The 24,124-nt window shown below is 45.6% G+C and overlaps 1 protein-coding gene and 1 long non-coding RNA gene across 4 annotated transcripts in view; one reads left to right on the top strand and one right to left on the bottom strand.

Moving 5' to 3' along the window:
- Positions 1-24,124, top strand: part of LOC119176980 (enhancer of mRNA-decapping protein 4) — a 311,927-nt gene that overhangs the window by 99,567 nt on the left and 188,236 nt on the right. The gene's annotated exons all lie outside the window — the stretch shown is intronic.
- On the bottom strand, positions 7,087-7,440 carry LOC142788228 (uncharacterized). Its single transcript, XR_012889298.1, has 2 exons — positions 7,304-7,440; positions 7,087-7,177 (listed from the first exon to the last, which is right to left on the bottom strand). It is a non-coding gene; the product is annotated as an uncharacterized LOC142788228 (long non-coding RNA).

A 24,124-nucleotide genomic window follows, 5' to 3' on the forward strand; every position in this document is an offset into this window, starting at 1 on the left:
AACCACCCTTCTGACGCTTTGAAAGATTCAATGTTCATCATTGCAGCGTACTTCTCACCTTTCGCTATGATGAGAGGTTCGCTCAAAGGCAGATGCGCGTTGCGACAGTCAGTAATCCACCGGAGCAAAGCTTCTTCGAGCTGGGGATGAGTTGCGGTTTGCAACCGCTTTCTAGAGGCATGACACTTCTCGCTTTCGAAGACTTGTCGAATCTGTTGTTAATTTTTTCGTACGTTCCCAACGTGCTCCGCTTCACGTTGTACTTGGTCATAACCTGCTGTCGCGATTTGCCGTTTTTCAGTGCTTCCAAAATTTCCACTTTAGTCGCCAAGTTCTTCGCGTCGTAGTTCTGCCGCTTTTTCGGCGTTGCCATCACTGTAGCGCACGATGGTGGTGGCATGCAAATACGGTCACAATGGAAGAAAAAGAGAACTCCGCAAGAAGAGATGGTTCCGACACGACAACACAAGGGAAAATGGCGTCGGAGGCGCTGAATGGAGAAGAAAGAAGACGCCGACGTTCGGTGACGCTGCGGTCGCCCCCACTAGTTGATGATGATGGCGATGTCACTCAGGTTTCGGTTTCACTCCAGTAGTGCCAGCGCTGCTTTATCACACTTTTGTGTAGCAGCAGCCGTCAGCATTTGTCCGAATTAAGCGGTGCGGAGCCGAATTCCGACGAGATAACGAAGGTTTGGTCCCATAGATTAACATGCACTTTGGCCGGGACCAATAGAGCCGCCCGAATTTCCGAATTAACGGGTGTCGAATTAACGAGCTTTTACTGTATTCTGCAAAAGGTACCTGTTTCATCTAATTGCTAATAATGCATGCTACCTATCTGTTAAATGCAGATTAGCTACAGTGACTTCAGAAATCATAAATCATCTAAGTCCTCCTTGCCTGTTATTTTCTCTCTGCATCGGACCCCGCAGGGGCGCCTGCGCAAGTAGGCGTTTGGTGTGTAGCGACACCACGGACCCGAGCTAACGGGGGAGTTTCTACTCCCTCCCACGCCTAGCCGTGCGTGGCTTTGCCGTGTCCGGGGAAAAGGGGATCCTGGGGGTTGAGCCGACGCTGGGTGATTGGACCTTTAAGGCCCCCCGGCAGAGGCAACACACCCCTTTGGCCCCGGCTTCACGTAGACGGCACCCCTGGGCTGACCCACCCAGGGGAAATCGGCAGTCGCCTTTTCCTATCTCTCTCTCCCTACATCTTCGTCTTTTGTTCTCACTTTACATCTTTCCTGTCTTCTACTCTCTTCTGTATACTTCCAATTTTCCTGGCGGCAAGGGTTAACCCTGTGCAAATAGCCTACCTTGGTCTAGGCGCATTGGGTTATGGCAGTGTTGTACGGCTGACGTCTGCAAGCTTTCAGCACCTGTAAACTTGCAGCGTCCCCTTGTTGGGCTCCGTGGTGGGTGGCCGCCAACGCTGCTGAACAAAAATAAGACCGGCATGCAAGGCGCATTTCCTCTACTACCTGATCGTACCGGCCTAAAGCGGGTACGCACCGACGACATAAAACTCTTCAACCAGCCAATAGAAACTTTTCCCCACTTCCACGTCATTCACTGTGAAAAAACCGGAAAGCAAGCCAGGACCGTATCTCCTTTCGTAGTTGCCAGGTGTCTTACGGAAACTCTCGGGGCTGGATACAAAGTAACCAAAATGGCGAGCGGAGACCTTCTTCTAGAAATTCGGGACAAAGCACAATATGAAAAGCTAAACAGCCTCTCAACGTTTGGTGACGTACCGATCACCATAACACCACACCGATCCATGAACACCACTCGCGGAGTGGTATCTGATGCAGACTTACTTGAGCTCACCGAAACTGAACTTTTGGAAGGGTGGAAGAGCCAAAATGTCAATAATGTACAGAGAATTATCATCAGAAGAGATAATAAGGAAATTCCAACGAAACACTTGATACTCACGTTTGCATCCAGTAAACTACCAGATTCCATTCAAACAGGGTACACGAAAACATCTATCAGGCCGTATATACCAAATCCTCGTCGTTGCTTCCAATGCCAGAAGTATGGCCATGGCTCTAAGACCTGTTGTGGACGCCAGACTTGTGCACAATGTGGAGTCCTAGGCCACGTGTCCGAGAACTGCAAAGAACCGGCACACTGTGTGAACTGCGAAGGAAACCATGCCGCATATTCACACTCCTGCACATACTGGAAAAAAGAAAAAGAAATAATTACATTGAAGGTGAAGGAGAACATTACGTTTAAGGAAGCATGGCGAAGAGTCGCTCCATTCTATGGACCTACATATGCTGATGCGGCGCGTCAGGGGGCACCGCCGCACCAGCCCTCGCCACCCCTTCGGCCCGCGCAGAGCGAGCCGTCGGCTGTGGCACCTGCCCCCAAGGCGGCTGTAGCCCAGGCTACACCGCCTACTCTCAAACAGAGACCGGAGACTCCAGAGTCTTCGGGTCTCAAGGCCTCCCCTCACAAGGCGAGGCCCAAAATCCAAACTAACAGCCCGCACGTGCGGGCATCCAGTGCCTCCGAGGAGGCAATGGATACGTCGGCACCCTTGGTGCCGAAAGAGCGGCGTGGCTCCTTGGAGCGCGCCAAGAAAACAAAAAAGCAAATAACAGGGCCTGGTGATGGCCCTGTTAAGTGAACTCAAACTCCCCGTCTAAACAGCCACTTGTTTTTCGTGCACACAGCATTATTTTACATTCACCATGAACACTCAAATTATAATAATAATAATGGTTTTTATTTCCACCAATACACAGTTGATGGAGGGGGTGAGAATAAAAGCGATTATCCGCTTGACTAAGTTCTCACCCCCCAATGTACATAAGGCAGTGGCGGTGGCGGCAACAGAACACCACAGCTGACAAGAATACACAACATTAACAAAATTAGAATTGATAAAGCCTTCAAACTAAAAAAGAAAAAAAAAAAAACCCACACAGACACAGTGCAATAAACATATATAGTAATATAAATCAAAAGTCGCAATATGTAAAGCACGAATACATTAAACATATTATTTACATGCAGCGGTGACCGCATTTTCATCCTTTGTGTTTTTGTTTATTGTTTTCCCTAATTGTTATCTACGAACTTTGAAGATAAGGTCTTAATTGTCAGGAGTGTTGATAAGATATTGGCGAAGTTGAGAAAGGGTGATATCTGCTATGTTAACACCTGATGAATATAACCTGTTTAATTGTAACGGTAGCTGATAAGTAATTTTTTGTTGTCCATAGTTAGTTCTTATACGAGGAAGCATCCAAGGTGGTTGATGACGGTGAGGGTACTTTGATTGATAACGTATCATGGAAGCGATATCTGTAATAGTAAATGAACGTTTTTTTTGTTCGATCTTATAGCGGCGTAAAAGCCTGTAAATGTATAGGTGGTAAACATTGATGATTTCATGTTCACTAAACAAGTGATCTGTTGTATGTCTGTGAGGAAGGTTGTAAATTAGACGGAGGATTTTATTATGGAGTGATGAAATTTTTCTTAAATTAGTTTTAGTCGTTGTCGCCCACACTAACGTGCAGTAGTTCAAGTGTGAAAGGAATAAAGCGTGGTATATAGCAAGCTTTGCCTTTAAAGGTAAAACAGATTTATGTCGCCAAAGTATACCAACCGCTCTCGATGCTTTTAATAAAATGTTGTGGACATGATCATTCCATTGCAAATGTAGTGTGAAATAAACTCCTAGTGATTTTATTGACCTGACAATTTCAACTGGCTGGGATTTATACAGCAAATGTACTAAAGTATCAGATTTTTTATTAATAGAATTAAAAATTATAGCTTTAGTTTTATTTACATTAACTGACAGTGCATTTTCCTTTGTCCAAACTTCTAGCTTACCTAATACATTGTTACCACGGGAAGATAGCTCATTGTGTGTATCAGCTGACAAAAGGATTGTAGTGTCATCCGCATAAATAATAAACCTGGATTGATCATCAATGTTCGCAATATCATTAATATAAATGTTAAAGAGAAGAGGCCCAAGTATACTGCCCTGTGGCACACCGGCTGTAATATCACGCGTTTTGGACTGAAAATTGCTGATTTGAACGTACTGCTTCCGATGAGATAAATAAGATTTTATTAAATCTAAAGCGTGCCCTCTAATACCACATAAATCCAATTTTCTAAATAAGATACTGTGTACTATGCAGTCAAATGCTTTGGTAAAATCTACAAAAATGCCTAACACGAACTTATTTTTTTCTAATTTATCAAGAATATATTCTTTTTGATGAATCAAAGCAATTTCCGTAGAACGGTTTTTTCTAAATCCATACTGAGAATCATTGATAATATTGTTAGATTGTAAAAACTTGTCCATGCGTTTCAGTATGATTTTTTCCAGACATTTAGAAAAAACAGGAAGGATACTAATTGGCCTATAATTGCTAAAGTCATTTTTGTCTCCCTTTTTGTAAAGCACAATTACTTTTGCTATTTGCATAGCCGAAGGAAATGTAGCGGTTTGCAGGCACAAATTAAAGATATGTGTAAGCGGCACACAGATTAATTCAATGACATATTTTACTGGACGAATTTGTATGTTGTTTAAATCACATGACGTACTGTTTGAAAGCTCAAGAAACGTTTGCGTTACTTCACTCTCACCTACTGGTTCAAGAAAAAGAGTAGATGAACATCTGGCAGTAGGGGTGTCTTGTGAGTTATGTGGTGTAGAATGATCTCTTGCGAAGTACAAACTAAATGCCTCAGCTAATTTTTCCCCTGTGTAATCTTCTCCTTTATGAGTGATCTTGTCGAAATGCGTATCCTCAATGAAATTAGCGTCCAGAGAACGGATTTGTTTCCATAGTTTATCAGGATGCCGAAATGAATTTTCGAATTGTTTTTCATAATATCGCTTTTTGGCATTTCGGATGTCACTGGTCAACTTGTTTCTGTAGCTTTTAAACTCTTGAAACAGCTGTGTGCTTTTGGAGGCAATGTATGTGTTATAGAGTTTATTCTTCTGTTTAATGCGTGTATGAAGTTCATTACATATCCAAGGTTTTCTTATCTTTTTCATAGTACGTTTCTTTTTTAGCGGAAAGTGCCTATTATAAACACCGCAGAATTTACTAAGAAACTTTTCATAAGCTGCCTCTGCATTAGTTTCATTGAACACATCACTCCATGACATAAGTGACATTTCACTGTGAAAATTTTCAAGAGCATTAGGTGTGACGTACTGAACCATTGGGGTACATGTGTGTTTAGATCTAGGCTGCTTTTTCTGAAAAAACAAATAAATGCCCATGTGGTCACTTAAATCGCAACAGATTACCCCTGAATGTATAACAGAATTGTTAATATTAGTAATAAACAGGTCAATCAGTGTTTCTGAGTTAGTAGTTATACGAGTAGGAAGCTTAGTAACAATACTGAAGCCAAAACTTCTTAACAGCACATCAAAATCAATTGCATGGGCAGAATTAGACATCATGTCTATATTAAAATCACCGCCCATAATGACATCATAGTGATGCGCAGAAGTAAAAGAAATATATGATTCAATGTACTCAAAAAATACGTCAACATCTCCACTGGGTGGTCGGTAGAACACTGAATAAACGGTATTATTTGCCAATACAGAAACAACCTCAACAGCAGATGACATGCAACAAAGTTCCGAGATCAATTCACATTCGATTTTCTTATTAACGAAAATGCAAACACCTCCACCACGACCCACATTACGATTGACGGCAAATGTGGAAAATGATGGCAAACAAAAGCTACTGCTCAGCCATGACTCAGATACCATGACGAAATCAAAAGACAGGTTAAAACTGTCTAACAAAATTTGCAGTTCATCAGCCTTATTGTTCAGTGATCGTACATTCAAATGAAAACATTTCACTGATGAGCCCAACCAATCGGTAGGCATGACGCTGCGAATGTTGCAAGGCAACACGAATCTATTGTTAGCCATTTTGACGTGATGTTCACATATTATGTGCTGACGTGCCTAACCACAGTAAAATTAGCCAGCTGACTCGCGTCCCTGACAACATGGGACGGTTCGCCATCTTTCCTGCGGATGAAGATTTTCCCGTTTGCATACCACACGTAACGGAAGCCATTATCGCGAGCCCATTGCTTCACAGTCCACAATAGTGTTCTTGCCCTGCGCGTTAGGTTTTCCGAAAAGTATATGTTTGCATCCTTTTCCTTTAGTAATCGCCTTTTCTGCAGCCACATATCCCTCAGCTTTTGGCTTTGAAAACGTATGATAATGGCGGGGGTCTTATTTGCCTTCGCCGGAAGGCGATGATAAGCTTCAAGGTCGTGATCGCTGACCTCAGGAACTTGGATCATCCTGGCTATCTCGTTTATCTTTTGGAGTAGATTCTCGTGCTCGTTGAAAAGTTTCCCATGAATTTCCAAGTTTCGGCTCCTGCTACGCATTTCCAGGTCATTCAAGTCAGAGTTTATCTGGTGTAGTTCCTCGTCAGGCCTTGCTCGTTCCAACTGTTCAGTTCTCTTACGGAGCTGCTCAATTTGTTTATCTTGGCTGTCCAATCGCTTCAGAATGGTATCGAAATGATCAGACATTGTTTGCACTGCCTGTTCAATGCTGTTCATCTTTTCATTTAGTGGCATTAGAAAATCAAGTTTTTGACTTAACTCCGCAAAAGCAACAGCAAAGTCAAAATCCTGACGAGCCGCAGCAGCGGCACCTGCACCGACGCATGGCGCACCAGTTTTACACGTGGAACACACATAGTTTTTGCGAGAATTGGTGCCACTTCTCGTCTTATCAAGCGGCTCAGTCAGTCCAGAGCACTGTTCGATGTGATAAGAATTACCACACTTTTTGCATTTCACTTTAGCATCAGTAGTTTCTAGGGTAAGCATGCAAGCAAGGCATATGTCCTCCCCAGAAACACTCATCTCTCATACACCTCGAAAAGTATGACTACGACGACAAGTTTGGCAGTAGCAGCAACCAGCAGAAAAATAGGAAAAGGAAAACACTGTGTGAATGTGTGAAGACAAACCTGTGAAAAATGCAGATGAACACGTCAGAACGGGCGTCTATCGCCGGTCACCGCTACTGCCAAACTGCCGATAACAGGTGGGGGCAGGGGCGTCTCAGATCATGACGCAATCCCAATGTTTGCGATGCCAGATTCCGTCGGCCGCCGAGTCCTGGACATCCAAAAGAAGAATAATGTAGCAGTTGCCGGCGTTGCAAGGTACCACGCTCGTCAGTGCGGCAGAACCAGCTATCCAGAGAATAGGACCACCGGTATCAGCGGCAGGACAGGGACGAACCTGTGAAAAATGCAGATGAACACGTCAGAACGGGCGTCTATCGCCGGTCACCGCTACTGCCAAACTGCCGATAACAGGTGGGGGCAGGGGCGTCTCAGATCATGACGCAATCCCAATGTTTGCGATGCCAGATTCCGTCGGCCGCCGAGTCCTGTGAAAAATGCAGATGAACACGTCAGAACGGGCGTCTATCGCCGGTCACCGCTACTGCCAAACTCAAATTATACAATAGAACGTCAGGGGCCTTCTCAGAAACCTTGACGACATCCAAGAACTCCTACACGAACACTCACCAAAAGTGCTGTGTGTACAAGAAACACACCTTAATTCAAAACACACAAATTTTCTTCGCAAATACGTTATTTTTCGAAAGGACCGTGCTGATGCCGTGACATCATCCGGAGGTGTTGCCATCATAGTGAATCAAGAAATTGCATGCACACACTTACAACTCCAAACATCCCTTGAGGCAGTGGCTGTTCGAGCGGTTCTTTTTGATAAACTGATCACAATCTGCACGATTTACATTCCTCCTAGTTATCAGCTACAAAAACGTGATTTACACTCTTTAATTGATGAACTTCCGGAACCTTATGTTCTCCTTGGAGACTTTAATGCGCATAGCAGGCTATGGGGAGACTCTCGGTATGACGCGCGAGGTCGACTGATCGAACAGTTCCTTCTCTCGTCGAGCGCGTGTCTCCTAAACCGAAAAGAACCAACCTATTATAATCTCGCCAATAACACCTACTCCTCCATAGACCTGAGCATAGTATCTCCATCTCTTGTGCCTCTACTCCAGTGGAAAGTCGTCAGTAATCCGTACGGAAGTGACCACTTCCCCGTAGTTTTGAGCACGACAGTAACTGAGTGTCCATCACGTGTTCCCAAGTGGCTCATAAACAGAGCCGACTGGGAACAGTTTTATACTATTGCTAGTCTAGGTTGGAATGACATCCGTACTTTGAACATTGATGTTGCGGTGAACTACTTCACGGCGTTTTTGATCGATGCTGCAACAAAATGCATCCCACAAACAAATGGACACCCTGGAAAACGACGTGTGCCATGGTGGAACTCTGAATGCCGAAACGCGCGCAAACAGCAAAACAGAGCTTGGAGGCTGCTTCGGAACTCGCCGACAGCCGAAAATCTTGAAACCTTCAAGAAAATAAAGTCTCAAGGCAGGAGAACGCGTCGGCAGGCCAGAAGAGAAAGCTGGAAGAAGTTTTTATCAGGGGTTAATTCATACACACAGGAGGCTAAAGTCTGGGACATGGTTCATAGGATAGCAGGAAAACAAGTACACACACTTCCACTCGTAAACACTCAGGGTGATACCTTGGAAGATCAGGCAAACTTCCTCGGTGCACACTTCGAACAGGTATCCAGCTCGTCCCACTATACTGACACTTTCCAAAAATACAGAACAAGAATAGAAAAGCAGAAACTTGAACACAAATCCACTAGATACGAGGGATATAACCAAGCTTTCAGTCTTGCTGAGCTCCGAACATCTCTGAACTCCTGCAGTACTTCTGCCCCAGGTTCTGACCGTGTGATGTATGAAATGTTAAAGAACCTACCAAACGAAACCCGAAAAACCTTACTTTGTTTGTACAATGCTATTTGGTCTTCTGGCACTATTCCTACCTCCTGGAAAGAGGCTATTGTTATTCCCATTTTGAAAGAGGGCAGGGACCCTTCTTTAGCTTCGAGTTATAGGCCTATTGCACTTACAAGCTGCTTGTGCAAAGTCTTCGAAAAAATGATAAACTGCCGACTTGTACACTTTCTTGAAACAAACAATTTGCTCGACCCATTTCAGTGCGGGTTTCGAGAGAGTAGATCCACGACAGACCACCTTGTTCGTATCGAGGCACAGATCAGAGACGCCTTCGTCCATAAACAATATTTTCTCTCCGTGTTCCTCGATATCGAAAAGGCTTATGATACAACATGGCGTTTTGGAATTCTAAGAGACCTATCCAACCTTGGCGTGCGCGGAAGAATGTTTCATATAATCAAAAGTTACCTGTCAAACCGGACATTCCGTGTCCGAGTGGGCACGGTTCATTCTCAAACATTTGTCCAGGAAACAGGCGTTCCACAAGGTGGTGTACTTAGCTGCACACTTTTTCTTATAAAAATGAATTCCTTGCGCTTGACCATCCCTCGCAATATGTTTTATTGTACATATGTGGATGACGTCCAGCTTGGCTTTAGGTCTTGCAATCTGGCAATGTGTGAGCGGCAGGTTCAGTTAGGTTTAAACAAGCTCTCAAAATGGGCAGAGGAAAACGGATTCCGACTGAACCCACAAAAAAGCACGTGTGTCCTGTTCTCCAGAAAGAGAGGCATGCACTCAGAACCCGACATTGAACTGAACGGTCAGCGTCTGTCTGTTAAGGGGAGATTGCAATAAAAGTCTTATGATGCATAGGTATTGGCAGTCCAAGAATAGCGCAAAAACGCGACAGCTGTTCATGCCCAATGCCTATTGCACGCGCAGCCACAACTACCTTCACATTGACAGCGAAGCTGTCACGCGAGCTGCCGCTTCGGTAGCTCCAGTCATCACCGGCATCGGTGGGATGTCTTTCCGGCAGAACACGCCGCTAACTATGCGCGGCAGAAACCACTGACTCAGGACACTCACTGTTATCACAGTGCAGCTCGAGGAACGAAGAGAGGCCCTTACGTTTACTTGCGGTGTCGCGAACGACAAGTCCAGCGGTGTGGCATGTTGGACAAACAGCACGGCTTACCATCGATGTCAGTGCGCCGATGTCACAAAATACTCCGCTCACAGAGCCACAAACACTCTTCGTTCTTTCGCTTTCGAACTGTTCAATCTTTTTTTCTGATGCGCTGATGAACTTGATCGCGGCGTCGATTTCGTCAAAGTTCCCGCAAGCCGCCGTATCCCCGCTGCCTTGATTAGGCCTAGTGGCCCGCGGCTCGCATTCTTCTACCGCTGCTTTGCGCTTCGGTTTACGTCGACGCCCTTGGTACTTGTTCTTGCTTGCAAACTTTCGTGCTCGGAAGTCTCGCTTCTTCGAGTTATCCATGGTGAACTCGGAAAAACGTAGAAACGCACGGCAAGTGCCGATCGTCGCAAGCGCTCAGCGAGCGAGGCCGATCAGATGTAGCCAATGGCGGCCTCGGTAGCGTACCATGTGACCGGTAGAGATGCGCGAAGCGGCTGCAGCTTGGCTGCAAACCGACTTGGAAACGACTGTTTTGTGAAATTCCTCACTAAAATACGAAACTAGGGGGACGCCTGTACACTAGAAGGAGCCTTGATCTACACCACCGAACAAACCCCGATGGCGGACGTCATCGTGTTGCCGAGTGGCGGATTTTCAAAAATAGCCGTCGGATGCGTGAATTCGCGACTTCGGCAGCTACCTTCACTAGTGCAGATCGACTTTTTACCACTTTCTCGTTTGAATTCAGCTATGACCTTTGGGGAAATGATAGTTGAATGATCAAAAGTGATTTTAGAAGCAATATCTCAAAAGTGGAAATTTTCGCAAAAAACGCGATTTTTCGACCCGCATCTCCCCTTAATACGGAGCATAAATTCCTAGGATTAATCTTGGACAACAAGTTGACCTTCGTACCGCACATCAAGTATCTAAAAACAAAATGTTTAAAAGCCATGAATGTTTTAAAAGTGTTGTCACGTACTAGGTGGGGTAGTGACAGGCAATGTCTCATGAACCTATATAGAAGCCTCATTCGCACCCGCTTAGATTATGGGGCTGTTGTTTATCAGTCCGCGACTCAAAGTGCTTTGAAGATGCTGGACCCCGTGCACCATTTGGGCATCCGCCTTTCTACGGGTGCTTTTCGCACCAGCCCCGTAGAAAGCCTTTATGTTGAGTCAAATGAGTGGTCGCTTCATCTGCAGAGAACTTACATGTCCTTTGTTTATTACCTTAAGGTGAAAGCAGACAAGAAGCACCCCTCATACTCTACTAATAATGATTTGTCGAGCTCAATTTTGTTTCAAAACAGGCCTTCGATGAGGCAGCCCTTCTCTATTCGCCTGAAGAGTCTAGCTGAGGAAACTGGAATCTCACTAGAACATAGTTTAATGGCTCCTGTAGCATATCCGCCACCGTGGCAATGGCAGACTATAGACTGCGATGTGTCTTTCCTAGAAGTTACAAAACATGCACCTGTTGCCCATATCCGAACATACTTTTTGGAACTTCAACACAAATACACATGTCCTGAGTTCTTCACAGATGCCTCCAAGACTAACTCCTCTGTGTCCTACGCTGCTGTAGGCCCATCCTTTTCGGATGCTGGTCCACTACATCCACACACAAGTATCTTCACAGCGGAAGCGTACGCGATACTTGTGGCAGCTAAACACATCAAACAATTACAAATACAAAAAGCAGTAATTTATACAGACTCCCTAAGTGTGGTAATGGCTCTGCACAGTCTTAAAAAACAAAAAAACCCAGTCCTTGTCTCACTTTACTCTATATTATGCACACTTTACACACTCAAACAACATGTTGTAGTGTGCTGGATGCCAGGGCACCGTGAGATTCAAGGCAACGTGAGGGCGGATCAGCTCGCTGCATTCGTGCACAAAAGCACTGCCCCTACACCAATATCAATCCCGGCCCTCGATCTTAAACCATCCCTCAAACGAAACCTCAGAGTATACTGGCAGAGCAAGTGGGATACGCACACACAAAACAAACTACACGTTATTAAGCCACACCTTGGTCATTGGCCGCCCGTATCGAAATCGCGTTATACAGAGGTGATACTAACGAGACTCAGGATAGGACACACATACACGACACACACACACCTTTTGTCCGGTGGCGATCCACCATTGTGTGACAGATGTGGTGAAGCATTGACAGTCCTTCACATTTTAATCGAGTGCAAACAATTGGACACTGTAAGAAAACAAGACTTTCCATTACCATACCGACAGCATATACCCTTACACCCTGCAATGTTTGTCGGTAGGGAACCGCTTTTTAGTTATAAATCATTGCTAGCGTTTTTAAAAGAAATTCATAGCTTTCATGTCATATACCCGAGCATACCGTAGCATGACCTCTCCAGAGGTTTTGCTGCGGTGGCTACACAAGAAAGCACATGCCTCACGGCCCTTGGACGCAAGGGTATGAACGAGGGAGGCACTTGTGCTAATGCCATACATATGCACCATCGTCTTTTATTATCACCAACTTTTGTCATCTATTCACATCACACACACCTTTCACCGCATGGTCATGATTTTATTACTTGTATGTTTTTACCCGCCTTACTGCGAGGAATTTTATGGCCCTTATACAGCCGCTTATCACAATCATTGTCCATAATTTTAGTAAGATGAACTGGCGCTCTTTGGCCGTGAAATGGCCCTTGCGCCATAAAACATCAAACATCATCATCATCTCTCTGCATCGGACATTCAGTCTGATGTGCCCAGCACACATTAGCTAAAGAATTGAGGAAGACATATAGCTGTTCCCTCGATTCGTGACACTCACAAATGGCTGCCATGCTCAGTTTAGCAAATTATGGGAGACAGGCTCACTGACGTCTGGTTTCATTTGAGGAGTGAACAATGGACAAAAATGCAGAATTCTAGCGAGTGGTGTTGATGCCCTTCAGGTCACGTCCCTGGTCACCTGAAGGGCACCAACACTTTACATTTGCTGGTTAGGTCACCTGAAGGGCACCAATAGTTTATTGTTACTGGTTAAGCAATATGGCTCCTGTACATTGGACAGGTAAAACAGCTGAGTTATCATAAGGCCTGCATTGCCCGACGAGTCGAGAGTTCTGGGTAGAACCATCTAATGGGTCACACTTGACAGGCAATGGTTTAGGGTTACGGCAACAGTCAGGACCCTGTTGTCTTTTCTCTAAGGAATAGTGTGAGCGAGAAATGGTGTTGGAGCAGGGTATTACATGCAAACCTGAAACCATATTATGTTTACTTGACTGTAGTGTTTTAAATTTTATTAATTTTTGTTACTTTGGAATTTCTTCTTTACAATAAAGACCGTGTGCATAGGCAGAAAGTTTTCCTGTTCCTGGAGGGACGGCGAATATGCTTGCTCTTTCATGCTACTTTCTCTCTCTCTCTCTCTCTCTCTCTCTCTCTCTCTCTCTCTACTTAAGGGGGCAGATTGGTCTTTGGAACCAAAAAAGTGACAAAAAAATCATTTTTTAAAATTGACATATTTGGTTTCTGCAAGTATTTTTCTATCTCTCTGCAAATTTTCACACACCAGATAGTGGCAATTTTTTTTGTAATGTCATTCTAACTGTCCAGATTCATGGGGCTGTTAACATGCAGAACCTGCAAAAAAAAAAAAAAGGAAACGGACTTCAAGGCTTCCTTATAATTTGCCGGCACCCGTGTTAGCTCTGCTATGAATTTATGAGCACCTTTATGGCGATTGCAAAACATGCGCACCATGATTGTTGTTTTTTGAAGAAGCTGTGTGTTTTCAGTTTTTTCCATTTTTTTTTGCAAAAAACTAAATTTATGACTGTTCAATTTTTAGGCCTCAATATCTCTGCAGCTGGAGCAGGTACAACAATAATTCTTTTGGCAATGTGTACGTGTGTAAAATGCAAGTGCACAAGCCTTCTTAATTAATTACTCACTAAAATTGTAATATAATTCCAACTGCTTTTGAAAATGGATCGTTTATTTTGCTGTAATATAACCAAGAACGGCCTAAAAACAAAAACTTGCATACTTTAAATCTATAGTCATTAGTCTATGTGGCATATCTTGAATATCACGTTTAATTAGGCACTTTTTTATGGCTGGAATAAACAATAGGGGGTGAACTTAAGTCATCCCAGGAACAAGATGAGTTACAGGAAAACTAATTAAATATTTGAAATCAGTAGAGAAAACTGCATAATCCTGTATAGTTCGATCAAGATCACTGATGAAACAAACAAAGAAATGTTTAAGACCAGTCTGCCCCCTTAATATATATACAGTGAAATCTCGGTATAACGAACTTTAGGGGGCCACGGCAATTCGTTCGTTATTTTGAAAGGTCGTTATAGTGAAAACCCAAAAATTAACCATAAATACTTATTTTCGCCCCGACTAAAATGACATACCTTTGCAACAGTGGGTCCTTGAACTCGTTTTTAACGAGAAAAAAAACTACTGCACAAGTGAACACCAGAAAATGCACGTTTACTTTGAAGAAGTCAGTTTTGTTTTTTTTTTGACACTTGCAGCACAAACTTTGCAGTGCGAAGGGCCCCACCTCATCCACGTTCGTGTGGTGCGATTCGGTTCTTTGGTCACAACAGCCTGTTTTTTACCTTTCAGTTGCCGAAGAATATCCACTTTCTCGCTTAGCTAAAACTGATTCCGCTTCTTTGTCGCAAGCAGAGACGAACTGATTCGTAGTAGCACCACAGCGCCAACGCCCACTTGTTTTGCGGATGCGATAACTAATCACCGAAATGAGATGAACAAGACTGACAAACAAGGCCTCCTAGTCCTAGAGCACATGTAGAAGTGACAAAAAAAAGAAAAACTTGAAGCGTGGCAGCTGTCATCGCCTCTTCCGAAGAAGAAAAAAGTGCTAAAAAAAATTCCTCGCGTTTTGTTTTCTGCTTCCTCGCTGTCTCAGGTTTTCCAAGCCTATGCTTCCTGCTCCGCCACTCTCACTCTGCCCTCTGCCTCGCTGACCTTGCCCTCCCGTGTTGCCCTCGTTTCTGCGCTTGTAAACCTGCAGCGTCGGCGCTTCAATAAAAAAAAAAAAGGTTGCTCTTTCGTTTTTTTTCCCCACCTCCGCACTGTCGCGCATCTTCTGAGAAGCTGATAGTTATAGCACGAGAACAGGAACAACGACAAAGAGACAAGAAGGACATGAGCGCTCTTTGTCGTCCTTCTCTTCTCTCGTTATAACTATCGTCATGTCATACCAACGCTCAAACTGCCACACTTCTGAGAAGCAAGGCGTCCGTTCGCTTTGTCGTCTGCTTGCGTACCGCTCCGGTGGTCACGACGGATTTCAGAACATGAGTTCGTAGTACTAAGGCGTTGTTAATATAACACAGAACTAAATTATTGCTCGTTATTCTGAAGTGTTCGGTATTCTGAAGTACGTAGTAGCGAAATAGTTTTACATTGAAACTATAAGCAGTCGGCGCGGTATTTTTAAAAGTTTGTTATTTTGAAACGTTCGTTAATGTGCGGTTCATTCTCCCGAGATTTCACTATATGTGTGCGTGCATGTGTGTGTAATTTTCTGTGTGTATGAATGGGTGGGTGGGTGAAAGGAAGAGCAAGACCATCAAATAAAAAAGTTTGATACAACTTTTGTTTCTTAGGTCCAGCATAGGTCGGTAAACTCACTCGGACTGGCTTAGACTCAGATCGAGCCATAAATTCGAGTTTGAGTGGGTCCAGGCTAGTAATATTTTGGCAAGTTTGAGTACGAGTGAGTCCAAAGCGCAAAATATATTTGAGTTTCATTTTCATTGTTGACCTAAGGTCCTATCTACCCATACCCAGCATTATCAGTTTTATCTGGATTCATGTGTATAGTCGCACGTATTCCAAAGCATTATTTTTCATAAACCATTTTGATATCTATCACCGGCATGAATTACGCAGAGGGTACATTGCCCCCCCCCCCCCCACCCCGCTAACACCTCCAAAGATCTTCTGAATAATTATATATCGTGAACGAGGAACCACATGACTTTTCTTCATGCACTTCAAGGGAAATAAAAGGTTAGTTGTTGTTTGGTAGGTGTGAGGCTTATCTCGTCTGCGCGACCTGCTCACCAAGCTCGGCCGAGCGTTCCAACATTGGTGACCCAGAATGGGGGTGCAGCCGCAGGGGTTGAGCATTGACGTCGCTATCAGTTTGACATCCACAAGGGACGCTAGGCGGACAGTCTCCTCAGTTGGCGGTAACTTGCCACTTTTTTGGTTTGCGAACCCTGCATTCTGGTTTATTCATGTGTAAGCTTACCGTAATTACTCGAATCCAACGCGCACCTTTTTTTCCTGTTAAGCGAGTTCATAAATCGCATGTGCGTTAGAATCGAGTACGAAAAAAAAATGATTACAGTCATTCTATTGCCATCGGCACTTCCAAAATGGCCGCCCCCTACGTGCGTCGACATGGCGCGTCGGCCATTTCTGCCTATGTGTTTCTCATGTGCGGCACTTCGTACGTGTGCTGAGGAGTTCGTCATCTTGTAGTGCATTAGCATCGACGGCATGGTAGAACCGACTCCAAAAACTCGACGAGGGCACCACAATGCCGCTTTTAAGAGAAAAGTTATCGCGTGTGCCGAAACGGACGGATATCGGGCCGCATCGCAGTCGTTTGGAGTTCCCGAAACGTGCGTGCAGGACTGGCGGAAACAAAAGCAGAATATTGTCGACAGCAAAGATTCACGCAAAGGCTTCAGTGGACCACAGCAGGGTCGGTTTCCACAAATTGAAAAGCTGCTCGGCGAGTATGTGATTAAGCAGTGAGCGGCACAGCAGCCCGTGACGACAGAACTGCTCCAAGTGCAGGCTATGCAGTTAGCCTTAGAAAAAGGGCTAATGCGGAGCCAGTTTAAAGCGAGCAGGTGCTGGCTAACTAACTTTATCAAGAGGAAAGGCTTTTCCCCCCGAAGGCGAATGGGCATATGCCGGAAGTTGCCGGAGGAGTACGAAGAGAAGCTTCACAGTCTTCAGAGGTTCGTCCTAAACTTGCGGCACAACATTGGCTACCTGCTTGGGCAAATCGGGAATGCCGATCAGACGCCTCTTTAATTCGGCATGCCTGGCACCACAACCGTCGAGGAGAAGGGGGCGAAGCAAGTTTGTGTGCCGACATCGGGCCACGGTAAAACTAGTGACAGCAATGCTCCATTTCACGTCAGATAGGCACAAGCTTCCCCCGTACCTCATATTTAAATGAAAGACGCTCTCGAAAGGAGTCGTTTTCCCGAGTGGTGTGATCGTGCGGGCCAATGAGAAAAATGGGTGCACGTTGCAATCGATGTTTTAGTTGTTTTTTTTTTTTTCCGTCGTGGAAACCGGGCGCGCGTTGCAATCGCGGGCGCGGTAGAATCGAGTAAATACGGTAGTTGGCAGTCACTACCTCGTAAGCAGCCTCCCGCCACCCATAGCCAGTGATGAAGTACTAGATCTCTTTCTCGACCCACCTGCTGTAAAAGCATACGTAACGCTAGAAGAAACTCTCATCCGCCGTGTGACGCCCCCGAATCGCAGCCTCTACAGCCATTGCTTCAAGACACGAACCTCTGCGATCCTACTCCAAATCTACTGTTGCGGCTCAAGCAACTATTGCGTGGTGAAACAGTGAACAGCATAGATGGAGCACTATTTCAAAAACTCTTTCTGCAAAAGCTGCCGTCAAGTGTTTGCTTGGTTGTTGAGGCGTCAGAGCCGAAAGACCTACCTGCGGTCGCCGAGCTCGCTGATCAGCTCATGGCAGTCACCATGCCCACATCACTGGCTGCCGTGTGAGAACAACAGGCTCAGGATCAACTTCAGCAAATGCGTACAGATATTTCTCGACTGAGACGTTATCAGCTTTGCGTACAAGTAGGACAGCACGAAATGCAAGCGAGCCAAACACGTCGCTATCACAGACTCTGCAGCAAAATATATGCTGGTATTATCAGCAGTTCGGAAATGCTTCCACCCTGCGTGCGCTCTGGAAAAGACCGCGACAAGCGCTGAGGGTGACCAGTGCTTCTGCGTTGCCTTTAAGTCATCCCTTGGTATTTTTCGTTACCGACTACGACAACGGGGTTCGTTGCTTAGTTGACGCAGCCGTCGAGATGAGTATGATACCCGCGTCACAAACCGAAAGAAAGAACCCTACATCGCCACTACAAGCCGTCAACAACACGGTGATACGAACATACAGACATCATTCCCTCGCATTGAACTTCGGTTTTAACAAAACGTTTAAAAGGGGATGCGGGGATCAGTTCGCGAAAATCACGAAAAAAAGATCGATTTTTGGTAATCACTCATTTCGGCATCTGCAGTGCCTATTCTATGCCGTACCAAACCGATTTGGCGGAAAACCATCCCCAAATGCCCGAAAAAAAATAAGTTTGTCAGCGCGATCGGCGAGAAAGAGGCTCAAAATCGCACAAAAACACCGATCTTCACAAAGCAAGTGTTCATCTCTCGTGCCACCGATCTCCGCCATCTTGGTATCCTTCGAAACGTCAACGCTTTGCCTTCCTGCTTTCATGCATTCCAAACGTCACCGGCAAAGAAGCGCGCAAAAAGCAAAAAAAGCACGTGGTTATACGGGTAATCCGAGGGCCGTTTTATGAAACGGGGCCTCCGATTGGCTGGCACGCTGCAAGGAGGCTCCCCATTGGGTGCTGTCACGACAATCCAGTAGGAGCCGCCTCGGTTCTCTGCATCGAAAACCACGATTGTGCCCGTCTTTTGACACTTGTTGCACAAACGCGGTTATGGAATCTCGCTCGTTCAAGAAGAAGTTCTCGAGGACTCGCGCGTTTAAACGAAAGCGGAAGCCTCCTACGGCAAAAAAAAAAGGCGGCGGTTAGCGGGAGCAGCGGAATATCCAACAACTGTTCTGGAATCAACGGGACACGTGAATGACATGCCAAGTTGCCTTGCACCGCGTCACCCCCAATAACCCAGCAGTGAATCTAACAGTCGCACTGTGACAACATCGATAACAAGTCGTCTGGTGATCGTCACGGAACACGGTTAACGAAGGACGCATTCGATGCTTACCCGAGTACAACGACCCTCAACACGCAGGCTTTCGCTCACGTAGCCGACATGAAATCGCCGACTACCGTTCGGATGAAAGGTCGCTGTCAAAGTCTGCAAAAGTGCGCCCGTTATCTATGAGCGAACTTCGTCCGTTGACAAGCTTCTACATGAACGATGATTCACCGTGTGCGCTCGCTTCAAGTTGCTCAACGCCGTCAACCGAGCGCCGAGATGAAATCACCGATAGCCGTTGGAATCAAAGGTCGCCGTCGCGAGCAACGATTGCGGAAGCGCGCCTATTATCAGAGAGCGTTCCCCTCGCGTCGACAAGTTTGACGAGAACTTTGATTGATGGTGTGCCAGTGGTTCGAAAATTTTTGCAACGTCGTCAAATGAATATCGCACAATTCAGGCGCACTTGGAGGCTTGCTACGTATCAGTGGGAGCGGTGGAGGCGCAAGCATCGAGCGTTCACGTCTCTCTTCGCGCGGTCCTCACGATGAGCTATGCCCTTTTGGTCCTACGAGCTGGTGTACACACAGAGTTCCAGAGGCCCACAACCAGCCCACAAGTACAAGCTTTCCAGTAGAGTTGCCAAAGTGCTGTTGCCAGTGTATGAACGCCTTGCAGACACACAGCTGCTTGAGCGTTGTAAAGGAGGGAAGACACAGAATGCAGCTGAGAGCTTGCATTCTGTGATTTGGTCTCTACTATCCAAGGACCAACATGCCTCCCTTTTTGGTGTAGAGACAGCGGTAAACGAGGCAGTAATGAAATATAATTCAGGATGCCTGCGTATGTACTCGGAAACATGTGTTACATTGGGTGTGAGTCTTGATTCCATGGCCCTCCAGAGGGCTCAGGAAAAAGACTGCCTGTGTCTCAAAAAAGCGCGTAAAAGTGAAAAAACCAAGGGACAGAGGTCCAAGAAGATGCCTCTTCACAGTGATGCCAAAGACTATAGCCCTGGGGCATTTTAATAAAGGTGCAACACTTGCAAAACTTTAAAAGCGATTTTCTGTGTTTTTTTTTTTTTTGCCAACCACCTTGCTAGTGGAAAGCATTGCGCAACTATGGCCAAACCGATTTTCATTACAAAAAAGTTACAAATGATCCCCACATCCCCCTTAAATGGGTGTTCATAGCCACTGATGTCATGTCTGTCCTATTGGGCGTTGCCTCTCTATAATACTTCAGTCTGATGGTTCATCTTTGAAAGAAACGACTTCAGGATCTTGTATGTTGTGTAGCAGTTCAAGGCAAGTCGTGTTTACGTCCTTCACTCAGCTTGACCTTACACTGTCCATGAGGAGAAACTTGCTGCATCGTCATAGTACAAGAGTTCCGAGCTGATGCAATAGCAACAGGCATTCGCCGAAGTAAAACGCGATGTTCAGCATCACATAGAAACCACAGGACCACCGGTCCACGCGCGGGCAGGGAATCTTTGACTCGAGAAGTTACGGCTAGTCCGGCAGGTGTTTTCACATATGATGGAACTCGGCATAGCACGTCCTTCATCCAGTCCGTATGCGTCGCCTCTTCACATGATGCCCAAATCAACAGGTAGTGATCGGCGGCCTTGCAGGGATTACAAGGCACTAAATCGTGTGACTGTGCCAGACCGTTACCTAGTGCCACACGTCTGCGATCTGACCTCCTGCCTGCAGGGCACGAACATCTTCTTAAAGCAGGGTGTCTGGCGACCGGGAAAACCAGTAAAATCTGGAAATGTCAGGGAATTTTTAGCCACTGGGAAAAGTCAGGGAATTGTTGGGGAATTCGTCAATCAAGCGAGACAAGTCAGGGAAAACTGTCTTGGGGCCTGCCCACACTACTAATGACTCGCACAGCCGATCGCTTTGGGCGAAACGCTAGAGTCAGGGAAATGAAATTTTCATAGAAGGACAAGAGGAGGTGTCTAAATTCCACGCTCACTCTGCTTTTTTTTTTATGTAGGGAATCTTGAAGGCGATGCATTTTGGTAGCCAATATTGAAGGCTATGCTTTCTTACGACGTCAAGAGCCAGAATTACGTAATCGAAGTGAAACACGGCAGGTTTTCGGTGTCGCCTATTTTTGCGCGATCGTTTGCACGCACTGACCTCTACTAAACTTAGTTTGTGCGTTCTGGCTGCGGAGGCAGGGTAACGTAGCATATCGAGTCGAGCCACGACAATCCGCACGCAATTAATCCAGCATGGTGACGTCCCTTTGTTGTACAGTGTGGCTAGGCTCTACTACGACTGAAAATGTGTGAATTGTGAGCTTTGCGTTCTCGCGGACGTTTTCCCGGAGTTCCTGCGTAGCGTGAATTGTGGTGTGCGACGTTGTCCTTGACTAAGTGCTTCTGTGATTTGAAGTGAACATATCCGTATATTTTTGTGAAGGCATATTCCGGAGAGAAGAAATCCATAGGACCTGCAGCATTTCAGACGCGATCATCAGTGTCGCGCGCTGCTTATCAGTGCTGCGTTTCGGTGTCGCGCGCTGCAAAATATTTTTTCATCGAAGATGTCAGGAGGCAAGAAGTGTTCCTTTAATGCAGACTGGGCGAACCCAAGTGTCCTTCGACTATGCAAGTTGGATTAGGCCTGTGGAAAATGATCCGCACAAAGCCATGTGTACAGTTTGCCAAAAAACGTTTTTGCTGAGCAACATAGGTCACAGAGCTGTTTCAAGTCATGACTCTAGCAAGAAGCACATTGCTGCATTGAATTTTCTCAAAAGTGCTTCCCAGCCAAAGCTATTGTAATTTTTTAAAAGCCCGACAGACATCCGCCTAGCAGTAGCACTGGATCTGCGCCTGCTGCTACCGAAGTTGCAGTGACTACAGCTCCTGTGCACGTGTCAGTGGGTGTTTTTTTGTTTAAGAACAACGTGACTAAAGCAGAAATATTTTAGTGTCTCAATACCATAATGACACATAGATTCTTTCCTTTTGCGGCAGTGTCTGCAGCACTTTTTCCACTGATGCTTCCCTCTTCTGAGGTGGCTGCAAAAGTTCAGCTGGGTAAAGACAAGGTAGGCTACACCATTTGCCATGGCATTGCGCCATACTTTCGCAATATGTTTCTGTCGAGTCTAGTCAATGTGCCTTGCCTGGTAGTCTGTTTCGACGAGGCGCTGAACAAGGTCACCCATAAACAGCAAATGGATGTTTTCATTGGATACTGGGATGCTGCTGACGACAGCGTGAAGGCTCGCTACCTGACGTCTTGTTTCATGGGTCATACGTGCGCTGAAGACTTGGCGTCAGCGTTTCGTCAAGCGGTGGAGGAAATCAAAGGATCCGAAATCCTGCAAGTGTCCATGGACGGGCCAAATGTCAATTTTAAGTTTTTGCGGTCTCTGAAGGAAGAGCTTCGAGAGTCAGATGAGAGCCATATCCTCGACATAGGAAGCTGTGGCCTTCATGCAATCAGTGGTGCTTATAAAGCTGGCCACTTTGCATCTGGCTGGGATTTGGTATCATTTCTTCGAAGCGCCTACAACCTGTTCAAATGTGTTCCTGCACGTCGCGCTGACTTCGTCAGCCCCACGCGGTGCTCGAAATTCCCTATGAGTTCTGTGCAGTGAGGTGACTGGAAAACAGTACTGTAATCTATAGGGCACTGGAGATTCTACCACACCTCATTGTATTTGTGCAGCAATGTAAAGAAAAAGCACACAAGAGGCCAACATGCTCAAGCTACAAAGTGGTTGAAGAAGCTGTGTCTAATCAGGTCTTGTCAGCAAAGCTAGCAAAAGCTCTTTCGATTGCTGAGGAATTGGAACCCTTTCTGCATGAATTTCAAACGGATAAACCGATGGTTCCATTCCTGTCAGCCGCACTAGAGAGCATTCTGCGTTCACTGCTGTCGAGAATTGTAAAACGGGATCTTGATGCTGCCGACACAATCGCCAAGTTGATGAAGATAGATCTAAGCATACCAGAAAATGCAGTAAATGTAGCCGCATTCAACGTTGCGTTTTTGGCAAAAACGAGCTCCGCAAGAACAAGAAGTTGTCACAGCTTGCAATAATGAATTTTAAAAAAGGCTGCAATCGTTTGTCAAGGCTTGTGCACCGAAAGTGGTGGAGAGATCGCCGCTTAAGTACAAGTTGGCCAAGGGTGCAGGCTGTTTGGACCCTGTCTGTGCATTGTCTTTGGAGGCTGGTCCCAGGCGGCTTACGCTGGCACTTGAAGTACTTTCTGAGCACCACTGGATGACCGGCTTGCAAGCAGAGCGAGCCCATCGCTCCTACGTGAAGGTGTGCTCAGAAAGCAGTACACGGGCACAGCTGGCAAAGTTTGACAGGAAGAAACAGAGGCTGGATACTCTGTGGGCAAATATATGTTCCCAGGATCACAAGGAGCTGCAGTTTTTTGTGAAACTTCTCTCGTGCTTGTCTCACGGCAATGCTGCGGTAGAGAGAGCCTTTTTTGTCAACAAGGAATGCCTTGTTGAAAATTTGAAAGAAGATTCTCTTGTGGCACAGAGAGTAGTGCATGATGCGGTCTTGGCAGCAGGTGGCATTGCTCAAGTAGACATTACCGACAGGATGGTGAAGACGGTTCGCAGTGCCTGTAGGGTCTACAGGGAGCAGCTGCAAACAAAGAAGAGAGAGTGAGATGAAACAACCGAATTAGAGAAGAAGAAAAAGAGAGCAGCAGCTCTGATTAAAGAGCTACAAGAAAAAAAGCAAAGGCTGCTTAGTGAAGCGCAACTTGAAGCTTCTATTCTTCAAGACGAAGTAAACTCTCTCAAACCCTAATTGAAGTGTATTTCGAGAATGAGGGCAGTTGCACTAAATGTTTTACTCTACAATGAAATGCGTTTTCTGTACCTTTTTAATTTCAATGTAATACACGTAACAAGGTACTGTGAATTCAGCGTTGCCGACTGTTGACTCACCACAAGGAATCCGTGCAGAATGGCCCGTGGTGTCACCCCACGGGTCCACTTCAGGAGACCACCAACGATGAACACCTGCTGCCGATCCCCAAAAAAGGCTCACATTTTTTTTTTTTTGTGCTTGAGCCTTGCTTCTGTCACCAGCAGTCT

The sequence above is a fragment of the Rhipicephalus microplus genome, unplaced genomic scaffold, assembly GCF_043290135.1.
Source record: "Rhipicephalus microplus isolate Deutch F79 unplaced genomic scaffold, USDA_Rmic scaffold_48, whole genome shotgun sequence".
Lineage (NCBI taxonomy): Eukaryota > Metazoa > Arthropoda > Arachnida > Ixodida > Ixodidae > Rhipicephalus > Rhipicephalus microplus.